The sequence below is a fragment of the Papio anubis genome, unplaced genomic scaffold (assembly GCF_008728515.1).
Source record: "Papio anubis isolate 15944 unplaced genomic scaffold, Panubis1.0 scaffold1326, whole genome shotgun sequence".
Taxonomy (NCBI): Eukaryota; Metazoa; Chordata; class Mammalia; order Primates; family Cercopithecidae; genus Papio; species Papio anubis.
In genome coordinates, this window is record NW_022161277.1 from 5193 (window position 1) to 13631 (window position 8439).

General features: G+C 38.6%; 1 non-coding gene across 1 annotated transcript; it reads left to right on the top strand.

The window, feature by feature from the left end:
* The first annotated feature begins 6641 nt into the window (after positions 1–6641).
* LOC116272597 lies at positions 6642–6746 on the top strand. The gene has a single exon (XR_004181246.1). It is a non-coding gene; the product is annotated as a U6 spliceosomal RNA (small nuclear RNA).
* The last annotated feature ends 1693 nt before the right edge of the window (positions 6747–8439 follow it).

Here is an 8439-nt window from a genome sequence, read left to right on the forward strand (position 1 = left end):
TATCTATTAGATTTATTTGGTTGTATAGTTCAGATTAAGTCCAATGTTTCTTTGTTTACTTTCTGTTTGATTGATCTATTCAATGCTGAAAGTGAGCGTATTTGCTTGTTCTCACACTGCTATAAAGAACTACTTGGGACTGAGCAATTTATGAAGAAAAGAGGTTTAAATGACTCACAGTTACACAGGCTGTACAGGAGGCATGGCTGGGGAGGCCTCAGAAAGCTTACAATCATGGCATGGCAGAAGGCAAAGGGGAAGCAATGCGTATCTTCAGATGGTCAGCAGGACGGGGAGAGAGAGAGAGAAGAAGAAAGAGGAAGTGCTACACTTTCAAACAACCAGACTTCACTAGAACTCTATGACAAGAACAGCAAGGGGGAAATCTGCCCCCATGATTCAATCACCTCCCACAAGGCCCCCTCTTCCAGTACTGGAAATTACAATTCAACATGAAATTTGGGTGGGGACACAGTCAGATCATATTGAGAGGTGACAACGTGCTAGCAGCCCTCGCTCTCCACACCTCCTCAGCCTCAGTGTCCACTCAGACCACACTTGAGGAGCCCTTCAGCCCGCTGCTGCACTGTGGGAGCCCCTCTCTGGGCTGGCTGAAGCTGGAGCCTGCTCCGTCTGCTTGCAGGAAGGTGTGGAGGGAGAGGCCCAGGTGGGAATCGGGGCTGCATGCGGCGCTCGCAGGCCAGTTCGAGTTCTGGATGGGCACGGGCTTGACAGACTCCGCACTCAGAGTGGCCGGCTGGCGCCTCCGGCCCCAGGCAGTGAAGGGCTTAGCACCTGGGCCAGCAGCTGTGGAGGCTGTGCCAGGTCCCCCAGCACTGCCGACCTGCCCTCATCGGCTCAAATTCTCGGGGGACCTCAGCCACCTCTCCACAGGGCAGGGCTTGGGACCTGCAGCCGCCTTGCCCAAGCCCATCTGCGGTGGGCTCCGCTGTGGCCTGAGCCTCCCTGATATTCTCTGGTAGTATGTTGTTATTTCTTGCTTGTGTGTATGTGTGTATCTGTTGTAGGTGTTTTGATTTCAGATTACTATGAAGCTTGCAAATAACATAACCAAGTATTTTAAACTGATGATTCTTTAACTCTGATTATAAAACAAAAAGCGAAGAGAAAACTAATAAAAACTCAGTTAAACTCCATTACTCCTTGCTTTTTAACTTTCAGTTGTTTCTTCTATTTATTTATTTATTTTTTTGTCTTTTTATACTATCGATCCCTTTACAAAGTTGTAGCTACTATTTTGATAGGTTTTTCTTTTAGTTTTCCTACTCACGATATGAGTGGTTTACACACTAAATTATAGTTAGAGAATTCTGTATTTGTGTACTTACTGTTACCTTTGAGTTTTGTACCTTCAGATGATTGCTTATTGCTCTTTAATGTCTTTTTCTCTCAGATTGAAAAACTTTCTTTAGCATTTTTTTTGTAGGAAATATCTGGTGTTGAAAAAATCACTCAGCTTTTTTTGGTCTGGAAACCTTAATTTTTTCTCCATATTTCAATAATATTTTCAGTGGATATAATATTCTAGGAAAAAAATTGTGTTTCTTCAGCACTTTAAATATGTCATGACACTCTCTTGGCCTGTTATATTTCCACTGAGAAGTCTGCTGTCAGAAGTATTGAAGCTCTGTTATGTGTTATTTCTTTCTTTTCTCTTGTTGCTTTTAGAAACTTTCTTTCACTTGACCTTTGGGTATTTGAGTATTAAATGTCTTTAATTGGTTTTGTTTGGATTAAATCTGCTTGGCATTCTGTTACTTTCTTGTGACTTAATATTGATGTCTTTCTCTAGATTTAAAAAGTACTAGTTGTTATTTCTTGGAATAAATGTTCTACTCCAGTCTCTTTTTCTACCTTCTCGTTAAGACCAATAACTTTAATTTTTTAATTTAGCATTACTTTTTAGATCTTGTAGGCATGCTTCCTTCTTTTTTCTTCTTTTTGTCCTTCTCTGACTGTGTACTTTTATATAGCCTATCTTCAATCTTACTAATTATTTCTTCTGCTTGATCAGTTGTGCTATTGAGAGGCTCTGATGTATTTTTCAGTTTCATTTTATTTTTTTTTCAGCTTCAGAAATTCTCCTTTTTTATTATTATTTTAATCTCTGTTAAATCTCTCTGAGACAGGATTCTGAATTTCTTCTCTGTGTTATGCAGTTCATTGAATTTTCTCAAAATAACTGTTTTTATTTGTTTGTCTGAAATATCACATATCTTTGTCATTCCAAAATTCATCACTGGTTTCTTATTTGCTTCCTTTGGTGAAGTCATGTTTTCCTGGATATTTTTGATGCTTGTGGATATTTGTTGATATCTGGGCATTAAATAGTTTAAACAGGCATTCATTTTAATCTTCATTGTCTGGGCTTGTTTGTACCCATGGTTTTTAAGAAGGCCTTTTAGATATTTGGGAATTTAAGTTTGTGAATCGTGTCTTTGGTCACTGCAGCTGTATCTGTTCTAGGGAGCACCCTAAGCCCAGTAACAATGTGACTGCTGCAGACTCATAGAGGTACTTACTGCCTTGGTGGGCTTGGGTTAGATCCAGGAGAATTATCTGGATTACCAGGCAAAGTCTCTCATTTTCTTTCTTCAATTTCCCCCAAACGGAAGGAGTCTCCATCTCCATGATGGGCTGTCTGGTTTTGTTGGAGGGGTGATGCTAGCACTCCTGTGGCCACCACAGCTAGGACTGTGCTAGATCACACCTTAAGCCTGCACAGTAGACACAGGCTTGGGTCTCACCCAAGGCTCATGATGACTACTGCCTGGCTACCGCTAATGATTTTTCAAGGTCCACAGGCTCTTTACTCAGCAGTTGGTGCATCCTACCAGGACAGCATCTTTCTCTTGAGGGCTACAGTTTCTCCTTTGGTTCGGGGCAGGGTAGGGAGAGGCTGGGGTGTGTGTGGAGGGCGGGTATCTGAAAATGTGATATAGGCGCAAGGGCCTAGAATTGGGGGCTTCAGAAATTTGCTTGATGCTTTACTATGGTTGAGTGGTACCCATAGGTGACAGGAAAAGTTCTCTTTCCTCTTTCCTCTCCTTTCCACAAATGATAGGAGTCTTTTTGAGAGCTGCACTGTCTGTAGTTAAGGGAGGGGTGATGCAAGCTCTCTCTTGGCTGTCACAGCTGTGTCTCACTGAGTTGTGTGAAACTCAAGTCCACTGGCTCCAAGACGAACACAGCACCAGGACTTGTCCAAGGACTGTAGTCCCTGTGGTCTGATTGCCTTTCAAATCTACTTATGACTGCATCGCACTTTAGCTCTCTAGTGGGGCCAGCCTGAACTCAGGTCTTTACTAGTGGAGCAGAGGAGTATATTTCTCTGGGTTGTGTTATTCTAAATGCTCCCTCTGTAGGCATTGGCAGAATTCTGCCCTATGTCATGTTCTGCTGTGACAGGGCAGCACTGAGTTTCAATAAAAAGTCCCATACCCACTTCAGTCTCCATCCCCCAAGCACACAGATTCTGTCCCCACACATACTACTGAGAGGTGGGGGAAGGTGGTGTAAGCAATGCCAGACTGTCTTTCCTACCCTCCTCAGGGTCTCTCTTTTTTTGATATGATGTTAAAAACAGATACTGTGGTCCTCACCTGATTTTTGGCTCTTATGAAGGTGCTTCATTGTGTAGATAGTTGTTCAATTTGGTGTTTCTGCAGGGAGAGTGATTGCTGGAGAGTTCTATTTGGTCATCTTGCTTTGCTTTCTCAAAACAAGATTTTTAACCTGCTTTTTTCTATTATTATTATTTACCTCATATCATAGTGAAACAAATCCAATAATCCCATAAACAGTGTTTTTAAATAAACATAGAAATAGGGCCTTAAACCTTGAAATTTACATTTGTTTTTTCTGAGTTTCTTCCTCAGGAAATGAGCATCAGACCTCTCACAAAAGACATCAAAGAAGTGAAATTCACCAGATCCCATCTAGACAATGAGCTGCTAGACCCATCCTTCATCATAAATGCTTCCTTGCCCCTCTCTGGTTCCTGTTTTCTTACACATTGTTAGATTTCTTCTCTGCAATATAAGCTTCTTCTTTGAGTCAATTAGGAAGATGGATTTGAGACGGATCTCACATCTCCTTGGCTGCAGCACCCAATTAATCCCTTCTTCCTTGGCAATAATTGCTGTCTCAGTGATTAGCTTTCTGTGCCATGAGCAGCAGGACCTAGACCAAACCTCAGGTATTTTGGTAACAATAGTTCTTATACATGCTGAGTGACTTGTGCTTACCTAAAATCCCTGATGTCAACAACATTTTCTGCTCCCTAGGGCTAAAATGCTTCCTTCTCTGCAATCATCAAACAGGGCCTATTACCTCCCAGTTAACTTCTGCTCATCCTTCAGGTCTTTTTCCTGAGATAATTGCTCCTCCTCTGTGATATTTCATACTCATCCTTATTGTACCACCTTATACACTGCATTTTAATTTTCTATTAACTTTTCTGTCTTTCCCAGTAGAATTTGCATACTTGAAGGGCAGGATCTTCCCTTAATCATGATTGCAATCCACACTGATTAAAGGTTGGCATATAGCAGGTATTAAACACACACACACACACACACACACACACACATTGATTGAATGAATTATCAAATAAATAGGGCAAACCAATTCTACTAAAAAATGTACCTTCTCTATGAATGTTTCTACCCTTTCTATGAATGTTATACTCTAGGTCTTTCAAATCTAATCACTTACATTGACCTCTTTTTTATTAATTTATTGTATTCACATATAAAGACTCAGTCAGTGTTCTGTTCAAAAACATTCCTTCTCATTCTTATTACCATGATCATTATTCCTGCTAGTTGTATCAAGAATATTTGGATCATAATATCAGTTTTATAGCTGTTTTTTCCTCCTACTTCAGGCTTTTCCCTTTATTATTAATTCTGATATATTATGCCATTTTTGCATTGCTATAAAGAAATACCTGAGACTGAATAATTAGTAAGAAAAGAGGTTTAATTGGCTCACAGTGCTTCACGCTGTGAGGCATAATGTCAGTATATGCTTTTTGGGAGGCCTTAGGAAGCTTACCATCACGGCCGAAGGCAAAGGAGAAGCAGGCATATCGCACAGAGAAAGCAGTAGTAAGATAGAGAGATTGACATGCTACATAGTTTTAAACAGCCAGATCTCATGACAAGTCACTCACTGTGGTGAAGACTGAACCAAGCAAATGGTACTAAACCATTAATGAGGAATTGACCCCCATAATTTAATCACTTCCCACTAGGCCTCACTTGTAATACTGGGGATTACAATTTAACATGAGATTTGGGTGGGGACATAGATCCAAACTATATCACTTGTAGAGTTAAGCCAGAGTATAATATCTCTTGGTATACTAAGTTAGAGATAGGATAGCTGAGATTTAAAAGATTAAACTGGGCTTTTTGCAGCCATGCAAGGCCATGTCATCCTAGTAGAAAAGCCTGATGATGGACCATCCTTACTCTGGATTGGACTTATAATAGGTTACACTTTAGGAGTAACTATGAACCAGTTGAACCCTCTTAGGGTCAGCAGGTCAGCTTCAAACAGTCTCAATCTCTGAAAATAGATTAAGATGATCGTGGACTGAACGTGTTCACAGAAGAACTGTCTGGACTACAACAGCATTCTAGGTTTCCTAGGTCATCCTGAGCTATTGTTTTAGGAGGGGTGACTTTTGATACCCAAAAGAAATGAGTAAGTCAAAACAATAATCCGGGAGTAGAATATTTTAAATTCTATAATTTAGGTATCAAATGTCTCTAAGTGAAGAAAAAGCATGGGGTCTCTTAGAATCAGAAGGACGGCTAGTGTAGCTGGATCAAAGTTGAGTGCAGAGAGAAATTCAGAGACATAGTCAGGGGTTAGGACATGGAAGACTTTGTAGGACACAGGAGTAACGGATTTTCTTGTAAATGTTATGGGAATCTGCGGAAAGGGATTTATGAAAGGATGGAAACCGATTTGCCTTGCATTTCATTTTTTTGGTTTTGGTGGGTTTTTTATTTTATTTTTTTAAAGAATATTACTATGATCATTATGTGGAGAAGACTATAGAGCAGGGTTCCTTGAGTTAGGCACTACTGACATTTGACCGGGTAAATTTTTGTTGTGTAGATAGGGTTTATGCATTGTATGGTGTTTAACAGTATCTCTAGCTTCTACTTAATTGACAGTAGTAGCACCCCAGTACATTTGACAACCAAAAAAGTCTAAAGATTTGTTAAATGTCCTTGGCAAGTAGAGGGTCACAATCACCCCTAGCTGAGATTGAATTGCTATAGAAATCAAGGATGGAAGCAAGAAGATTGATAACAATGCTGTTGCGGTAGTGCCAATACAAGTGTTTGACCTAAGGCAGTAGTAGTGGAAATGATTAAAACTAGTTGAAGTTGATGGATTTGAGATACAGTCTGAAAGTACAGAGGACAAGTCAAGTTGGTATCAAATTTGGAGTATGAGAGAAAGAGGAAAGTTCTGTAGTGGAGCTGGGGATCTCAAAATTGTATTATGCTATAGAACACTTTGTCAGTTTGATGAAGTATATTGTTTCTCAGAATATTAGTGAACAAATATAATATATAATATTAAAAAATGGCATTGATACTTGCTTCAGCAGGACATATACTAAAATTGGAATGATAGAGAGAAGATTAACATAGCCCTTGCACAATGATAACATGAAAATTCATGAAGCATTTTATATAAATAGCTTTATTTATTTATTTTTTTGAAACGGAGTCTCGCTCTGTCGCCCAGGCTGGAGTGCAGTAGTGCCATCTTGGCTCACTGCAAGCTCTGCCTCCCGGGTTCACGCCATTTTCCTGCCTCAGCCTCCTGAGTAGCTGGGACTACAGGTGCCTGCCACCATGCCCGGCTAATTTTTTGTATTTTTAGTAGAGATGGGGTTTCACCATGTTAGCCAGGATGGTCTCAATCTCCTAACCTCGTGATCTGCCTGCCTCACCCTCTCAAAGTGCTGGGATTACAGGCGTGAGCCACCATGCCCAGCTTATATAAATAGTTTTTAAAATCAAATATATTGAAATAAAGGTATGAAATATTTTAAATGATAAGATATAGCAGTAAGTATAATAATAACTGTAGTCATTTTAAAGTCATTAATATATAAAATATATTTTGAGGTTTCTACTGTAACAATCACATGTTATATGAACATTTCTCTGATTTCTGTTAGGAATAAAATCACAAGTGCTGCTAATGCAACTGTTGTTTTTTCTCTATAATGGTAGGAAATACTAATTATTAATTAGAGGTAAGTAAAATAAAGATATAACATGTTTTTATTCAAATCCATGGATCTCCCAATTTTTATTCAAGGACACTGTATTAAGAACCACTGCTCTGGAGTGACTTGTTTATATTAGAATGTTCATTCACATTCTGTGTGAAGTATATAAATTGTTTCTGAAATAGTTTTTACTGAAATCCTCAACCAGGAATAATCAATTAAGCAAGGTCCCCAATTCTATTTAGTATACGTTTTACTATGCTCTTTGATACAACTAAAACATACAAATTGTTTTCAAACTTCATTATTTTTACTCTGCTTCCTACAAAGACTTGTTTTTTTAAGTGTATGAGGGACATGAAACTGTACTGCTTAAATTAAGATCTGAATTGAAATCACTTGCCCGTGAGACACCTACAAAAAATCTTATTAGAAATCTAAATACATTACTAGTAATTACTATGATCTTTAATGTTATAGAAGTACATTCTATATTATTTTATGCTATAATAAATTTTTTTGTAAATTATATTTCTATTATTTTTCTTATACATACTTTTTTATTCATGAATTTTTCTAAGGCATTGAATTTATAATCCCTCAAGAGAGAAAACATAAATATTTGAGAGAGCACAGATTTTAATTGTCAAGTGATATTTGGATATGTTATAAATTACTAAAAATTGACTTTTATTGTTCTAAAAAGAATCTAAACGATCTAATTCTTTTTAGATTTTTGAATGATGTACCAGAAATAACTTGATGCTGTGATATACTAAAAATGCAATATGCTTTGTTACTTCATCCTTCAGCAATTCCCCACAATCTGTAGGCAATCTTGAATACTGAATCCCAGGAAATTTTCAGCTTGAGCTACTCAGACTCATTGTCAAGTGATTGCCAATTAGGAGAAAAATCTTGTAAATGTTGGCCTGAGAAGTTAAATGAAACTTCGTGAGGAATGTTCCAATTTAGATGTACACTCAACACCTGCTGCTTTTTTTCAAATAATTAACATCATTTTGGAGTTTCTATGAGCCTGCTCAATGGGCTGCAGGCAGATGTGTGGATCAGATGTCACCTAGCACAGCTGGAGCTGCCAAGTTAGCAGACACATTTTTTGTTCCATCTTCTTTCTTTGTCTGCACAGC